The following is a 7,769-nucleotide window of genomic DNA, read 5'->3' as shown; positions in this document are numbered from 1 at the left end:
TCTTCCTCATCAGCTGAAGATGCAGAGTTTGTCCCAACTTCTCTCCAAGCCTTTACTCAGGAAAAGGACTCAGAACTCGCTGGTTTTCTCCAATCGGGGCTTTATATACCATTTCAGTCATTTCAGGTTTCTTGCTCTGCTCCCCTTGCAGTTGTTGACAGACACAGAGAAAAATGACTAGCCAGAAAGATTCTGAACTGCACAAGCAAGGAGAACAGTCCCTGCCACTGATGCCACGGCAGTGCCACAGCTCAGGGCAGAAAATTCCAGAAAGCAGGCTAAGAGCTTGACATACTGAATCTCATTGACATTCACAGAAATCTTGTGATACAAGCACACTTTTTATTTTGTTATACACATGACATGTGTGATGTAGCAATGACAGGTCCACACATCAACACAGATCTTCTTAAGACAGAACATGAATTTTCTCATTACACCTTAAGCAGGTCACTGCAAGACCAGTCCTGAATTTCCGGGTTTAACTCCTGGAACCATTTGAACCAAATCAAGTTCAATCCACGTTCCCTACGTTCTTGTAAAGTCACAGCAATGTAAGCACGCAAGGGACCTTGCTTTTGCTGTTCCTTCCTGTCCTGGATGCTCTCCTCTCTAGGCTCATCCTGATTGGAGCCAATGCTCTGTAAGACCAACTCCTCCTTCATGGGTGGGCTCATTGCCATGTCTGTGAGATGCTCCCCAGGATCTTTCTACCTTAAAAGAAGTGAAAAACAAACAAACAAACAAACAAACAAAAAACAATGTGACTTACCTACCTAACTCTTCTCTGGAAAAATACAACCTTCAATCCAGGTCCTAGGATCACTCACAGTATTCACCTTGGCACATGGCACATGGCAATAAGTTTGTAAACAAACAAATGACTGGAGGAACTGTGAGGGCTCTCTGAAAAGAGCAGAGTCAAACTATAGTCCTAAGGACATAAAAATATATAAAGAAAACCCAGCAGATTTGAGTTGCTCCTTTCAGAGAGGATTTCTGCGGCAAATTCATTTACCAAACCAATTAAGCAAATAAAGAGGCCCTGGCTCTGCTCTACAGCCGAGCCCTGGCTTTGCTCTACAGCCGAGCCTTGAGGGCTGCTTGCCCTGTGGATCCCAGCACTGAAAGCTGAAAAGCATGAGCTGAGCTATAGTCACTCACAGCACTGTGCTAGCTGCTGCCGAGAGAGAAGGCTCGGTTTTTTATTAAGAGTGACAATACTCCAGGATCCAGCCTTACATGGCAACCATTAAAGAGCTCAAAAGCAGGAAAATTTCTCTTTCATCAGAAAGGTTTGTGGTAATCACGGACATTATGTTTCTCTCCAGAAACACACAGATTGGCTTCCCTCGGATGTGCTTCTCATTTTCATTCCTTTCCGGATAGTGCACCCATCCTCCTGGGAAAGGAAATGAAGACCCAGGGATGTGGAAGCGGCCAGGGCCACAAGTGCTAATGTTCCTTCTCATGTGCTGTTTTCTTTCTGTGAACTCTGAGACGCCACTAATGAGAATAGCCAATTATTACATCTGTTGACCAAGAGCGGGCTTTGCTGCCCACTAACGCAGCCTTCTCTGGCCATTCACTCTAATGAGAAACCGGGTAATTGGGGGACTCTTTGTCAATAGTTGAGGACTTTACAGCATATGTTGAATTTACAGCCAGAAAGGCATTTTTTCATGTTTCAAGTCTAATTAGATTTATTTTTATATATGAAGAACTGCCAACTTTTTTTTTCATTTCATGACCCCAAATTCTAAATATATTTTGGACATCAAAGAATAAGAAATCTAGATGGGGGCTCCAGACATCATCTGCTTCAAGCCAGAAATAATCATATCCCACTCCTTCCAGAAAGTCAACTAGCCACCTTCTCTGGTGTTTCTGAAATACTCCATCCCGCTAACTCTTGGCTGATTGTTTTTTTGAGCCTCAGAAGCTGTTGTCCTCATTTCCTCTGTGCTCAAAGAGAGGTTTAGCTTCTCTGTCCTGCTCAGTTTCCCTCCAGTGGAAGGAGGAGCTAAGTTGGTTTCTGCTGTCCCCAGTTTCTGTATAGGATTTTGCCAAGATTTTGTTTTGTTTTGTTTTATTTTATCATATGTGTGTGCATATATGCATGTGTGTGCATATATGCATGTGTGTATGCATGTGTGTGCATATGTGTGCATATATGCACTGTGTGTGCAAGTGCATGAGTGTTGGCTTTTAACTGCACATACCACACTGCCTGTGTCCCTCCCTCTGCCTGGATGCCCTGCCCTTTCCCACCTTAGCTCCCAATACCTGAGGTCCTCTCTGACGACCTCCTTATCTCCACACTGATCCCTCTCCTAAGGACCACGCAAACACCTCTAAAGCTGTTTGGTGCAAAGGGTGGTCACAAGACAGGAGCACTGACTTTGAGATTCTTAAACGTGAGCAACACAGGGCATACCTCCTGAACTACCTGGGACACTGCAACAGTGTCTTGCATCTGGGTTTTAATAAACGTGATGATGCTGAAAAGTACTCCTCTAGCACAGTTTAATCTTACACAAACCTTGAGAGCTGTCTGTGGGTTTAATACCCTTAGACCAGAAGAGTTGTACTTTGATTCTATTGAACAGAATAGAATCAGATAGTGTGGAGGTACAATCGTAGGAGGGACTGTGACAGAGCCTTGTCGGTATCTGTCTGTGTCATGGGACTGTGCCACAGCCTTGTCTGTATCTGGCTGTGTCATAGGACTGTGCCGTAGCCTCGTCTGTATCTGGCTGAAGTTGTCACCCTTCACTCTTGATTGTACTTGGGCTTGTGGAGGGTAGGCAACAAAATTTTAAAGGTATGGGGACATCCTTGAAGAGTGCCAAGGTTAGTACTGTTGGTCTTTGTACATCATCTGGAAACTGCTCCTCTGTATGTTAGTCTACTATTGGCTATGAAGTCAGGGTCTGTCTCTTATTCCCTCAGAACTCTAGTATCAGGTCCAAACCCTGAGACATTCTGATGATTTGTATGTATTTAAAATATAGGTAAATGTATGCTCACAACAAACCATTTCTTTCAGAAACCTCCCTGCCTCTTGTAGGTAATATAGTCATCTAAGTATTTTTTATTTGCTCTCTGAAAATGCTTTTCGACATGCTAATGTGTCTCAAAATACAGTCCTTGGCCAAAGAACCACACTGGTGTCACATTAAGTACACATGTGTGTGTATCCCATGTGACCACCTTAGTATTACATTTAGTTCACATGTGTGTGCATTCCCTGTGTATCCAACACAGATTCCTAGGCCTAGCTTACAAGATTTGATTCTGATCTCTCAAAGACTCTGGGCAATCAAGAAGACCACGTAAAGCATCTTATTATGTGGTCACTGTATTTGATTTCACATTAGTCATTAACCACATAGTAAGAAAAATATTAATCCCTCTACAAAAGTCCAATGGTTCAAATTCAGTGGTGAAGGAGTCCTAGGAGGACATTGAAGCAACCACACAACCCTGGGGAAATTTCATCATGCAAAGGTCCCAAGTCTCTGAGCTCCATTGGACATTTGAATTGAGATGCAGACTTTGCCAACAGTCGCTTTGGGGAATGATGAAGGGGAGCTAGAGGGATTCTTCTGTAAATGTACAACTTACATAAGGAGCCTACAAAACACACACCTGGGAATTCAAATCAAGGCATGGAAAGCAAGGAGAGGAAGGAAGACTGGCTACCTTTTAGAAATCTTTAGAAGCAGAAAAAAATGCTAAAAATAGAGACATATTCTTTCCCAACCCTTTATCTTGCTCCTTTTTTTCTGTTGCTAATGTCACCTAAAATGCAAGAGGTTTATTTTGGATCACAACTATGACTTAAAGCAGAGTGTCTGTACCCGACAATGGCTTTTTTTTTTTCTGGCAGAGTTCTGGATTAGCATGGGAAATCATGATTTGGAGGCAGGGAATGCACAGAAAACCTAGTCAAAATGGCTTTCATAGCAAACTGCTCTTAAGATAATCCATTGGCCCATTGACTACACTGTTATCCATTAATTCATACACAAGGCCAGAGCCTTGATTACTTGCCCCAGGTGTCACCTGGTTCTGTTTCTTACTGCCTCACACTAGAAATTGAACTTGAGGATGAATTACAGGAGAGACAAACCATACCTTAACCAGTGCACTTCTTATCTTAAAGTGGTGTGAGGAGGGAGAAGAAGGAAAGAAGGACAAATAATATGAAAGGTGACTGAGAAAAATCATAGGGAAACATTATTTCATGTTTACTTAAAAAATAATTGTAATATATGAATATATATGTATACACACACAAATGTGTGTGTAACATTCTTTAAATGAAATAATACAGTTTGAGGTGATAATGTTACTCCTAAAAGGTATAGACTATAAATCTGGGCATGGATGACCTCTCTTTGAGTTATATTTTAGGGAAGTCAAAGAGACTCACAAATCATTGTAGGCTATTGTTCTTGCCCCTGACTATCTCCCAGAACTGGAAGGAAATATCCTCTTGCTGACAACGCTACACACATTCTACACAGGAATACATTTGGAACTGATCAGGAAGCTTTCTCTCTGAGTATCTCATGATATTATGAAAACTTCCATGAAAGAAATGCAATTAGGTCTATCTACTAGAGACTACAGCAATGACCAGCATAGCAAAGACATCTCCCAAGGGTTCAGGATAAAGCTGTCACTCACGCGTGGCACTTTGGGGACAACCAACAGCCATATAATTGACTGTAAGATCCACTTACGAGGAGTGTGATGCTCCCTGACAACTGCAGTGGCGATAAATGTTATAGAAGAGAGAACCCACGTGCTTCCAGCATGCTTGCCTTGCCTTTTATAGACAATAGATTAATATTTTAACAAAGATAGGGGGTGAATGTAATTAAGACATTTTACTCACATATAAAATTATCAAAGAATAAATAAAATGTATTTTTTTAAAAACGATTTTTTTCTTGGAATCAAAATTTCTTCCATGCACTATTAGTTTTGTGACTCTGTGATATTAATGGAAGGTTTGAAATCGGTAAATGGCACATGCAGATGTATATAAAAACAGCTTTTATAATGATCTTTATAAAACCAGTGATTCTAAAACTGGGATTCCAGTAACTTAAAATATATTATCATACTGTAACTTTCAGCTAAAATAAGAAATATAAAGATTTGTAAAGGAAATTGGAGTTTAGAAAAATCAGAAATAATGATAACTTTTAATGTAATATTAAGTATCTGAGACTTTATTTGAATAAAAAAAGACTTTAAAAGAAGAAAGCCAAGGCTGTGATGGCAGCAACTCCCATATGCTACAGAGAAGCATCTAGAAATGGAATTGAAACTAACTGGTCATCAAAAATGAAAGGTTCAGATAAACTAAGAAAAGCCAATCCTCACAATGAGTGACTTGTTTAAAAATAATAAACAACGGAAAGAACTCCACAGACAGATATACAGAAACTGTGTCTTAACCTACCTCTCCTTCCAAAGCTAAGGGGGAAAAAGTGAGTATCCAGAGGAGTAGATACAGAAAATGTGGTACATTTACACAATGGAGTACTACTCAGCTATTAAAAACAATGAATTTATGAAATTCTTAGGTAAATGGATGGATCTGGAAGATATCATTCTGAGTAAGGTAACCCAATCACAAGAGAACATACATGGTATGCACTCTGTTAAGTGGATATTAGCCCAGAAGATCGGAATACACAAAGTACAATCCACCAACCACATGAAACTCAAGATGAAGGAAAACCAAAGTGTGGATACTTCATTCCTTCTTAGAAGGGGGAACAAAATAGCCATGGAAGGAGTTACAAAAACAAAGTGTGGAGAAGAGGCTGAAGGAATGACAATCCAAAGACTGCTCCACCTGGGAATCCTTCCCATATTCAGTCACCAAACCCAGACACTATTGTGGATGCCAACAAGTGCTTGCTGACAGGAGTCTGTTATAGTTGTCTCCGGAGAGGCTCTGCCAGTGCCTGACAAATACACAAGTGGATGCTCATAGCCATCCATTGGACTGAGCACAGGGTTACCAATGAAGGAGCTAGAGAAAAGACCCAAGGAATTGAAGGGGTTTGCAGCTCCATAGGAGAAACAAAAATATGAACTAACCAGTACCCCCAGAGCTCTCAGGGACTAAACCATCGACCAAAGAGTACACATGGTGGGACTCATGGCTCCAGCTGCATATGTAGCAGAGGATGGCCTAGTTGGTCATCAATGGGAGGAGAGACCCTTGGTCCTGTGAAGGTTCTATACCCCAGTGTAGGGGAATAGCAGTGCCAGGAAGTGGGGAAACGGTTGGTGAGCCAGGGGAGGGGGAAGGAAATAGGAGGTTTTTCAGAGGGGAAGCCAGGAAAAGGGAGAACATTTGAAATGTAAATAAAATGTAAATGTAAATAAAGAAAATATCTAAAAAATAAATAAATTAAATTAAATATTTTACATAATTAGGATGATAAAAAAAGTTAGTATCAGAAGTGAATCGAGGTTGAATTATAGATAAAGTGCTTGTAAGAAAATGAATAAGGACCAGCGGGACCAGGCACACAGGAACTCCACCAGCCCAGTGACTCAAGTTCCTTCCAGTCTGTCTGGGCTGATGTCCAGAGCAGACCTTGGGTGCAAGCTCCACAGCCAGTCTCACAACACCCAGAGGAAGCTCCACTCCCAGGCACTCTGACACACCCAGGATCAGAGGTGAGGAGGAACCAACATCTGTCCCAACACTAGGAGTAACTAGGACCAGTGGGACCAGGCACACAGGAATCTGCCAGCCCAGTGACTCAAGTTCCTTCTGGTCTGTCTGGGTTGGTGCCCTGAGCAGATCTTGGGCGCAAGCTCCACAGCCAATCCCACAACTCATAGAGAAAGCCCCACTCCCAGGTGATCTAACAAGCCCCACGATCACAGGATCCCAAAATCACAGGATCATGGAGACGGCTTGACTCTGTGGAGTTCTGACAGAAAAAGATCACAGGAAGGACAGGCTCCAGTCAGATTTAGCAAGGGCAGGTAGCACTAGAGATAACCTAATGGCGGACGGCAAGCGTAAGAAAATAAACAAGACAAACCAAGGTCACTTGGCATCATCAGAACCCAATTCTCACACCATAGCAAGTCCTGGACACACCATTATACCGGAAAAGCAAGATTCAGATATAAAATCACTTCTCATGGTGATGATACAGGGCTTTAAGAAAGACATAAATAGCACCCTCAAAGAAATACAAGAGAACACAGGTAAACAGCTAGAAGCCCTTCAAGAGGAAACACAAAAATCCCTTAAAGAACCACAGGAAAACACAATCAAGGTGAAGGAAATGAGCCAAACCATCCAGAATCTAAAAATGGAAATAAAAACAATAAAGAAAACAGAAAGAGAGACAACCCTGGCCATACAAAACCTAGGAAACAAATCAGTAGTTATAGATGCAAACATCACCAACAGAATAAAAGAGATAGAAGAGAGAATCTCAAGGGCAGAAGGCACCATAGAAAACATTGACACAACAGTCAAAGAAAATGCAAAAACCAAAAATCTCCTAACCCAAAACATCCAGGAAATCCAGGATGGAATGAGAAGACCAAACCTAAGGATAATAGGTATAGAAGAGATTGAAGATTCCCAATGTAATGGGCCAGTAAATATCTTCAACAAAATTATAGAAGACAACTTCCATAACGTAAAGAAAAAGATGCCCATGAACATACAAGAAGCCTACAGAACTCCAAATAGACTGGACCAGAAAAGA

This window comes from Mastomys coucha, unplaced genomic scaffold (assembly GCF_008632895.1).
Source record: "Mastomys coucha isolate ucsf_1 unplaced genomic scaffold, UCSF_Mcou_1 pScaffold21, whole genome shotgun sequence".
Classification (NCBI taxonomy): domain Eukaryota; kingdom Metazoa; phylum Chordata; class Mammalia; order Rodentia; family Muridae; genus Mastomys; species Mastomys coucha.
Note: the sequence above shows the minus strand (reverse complement) of the source record.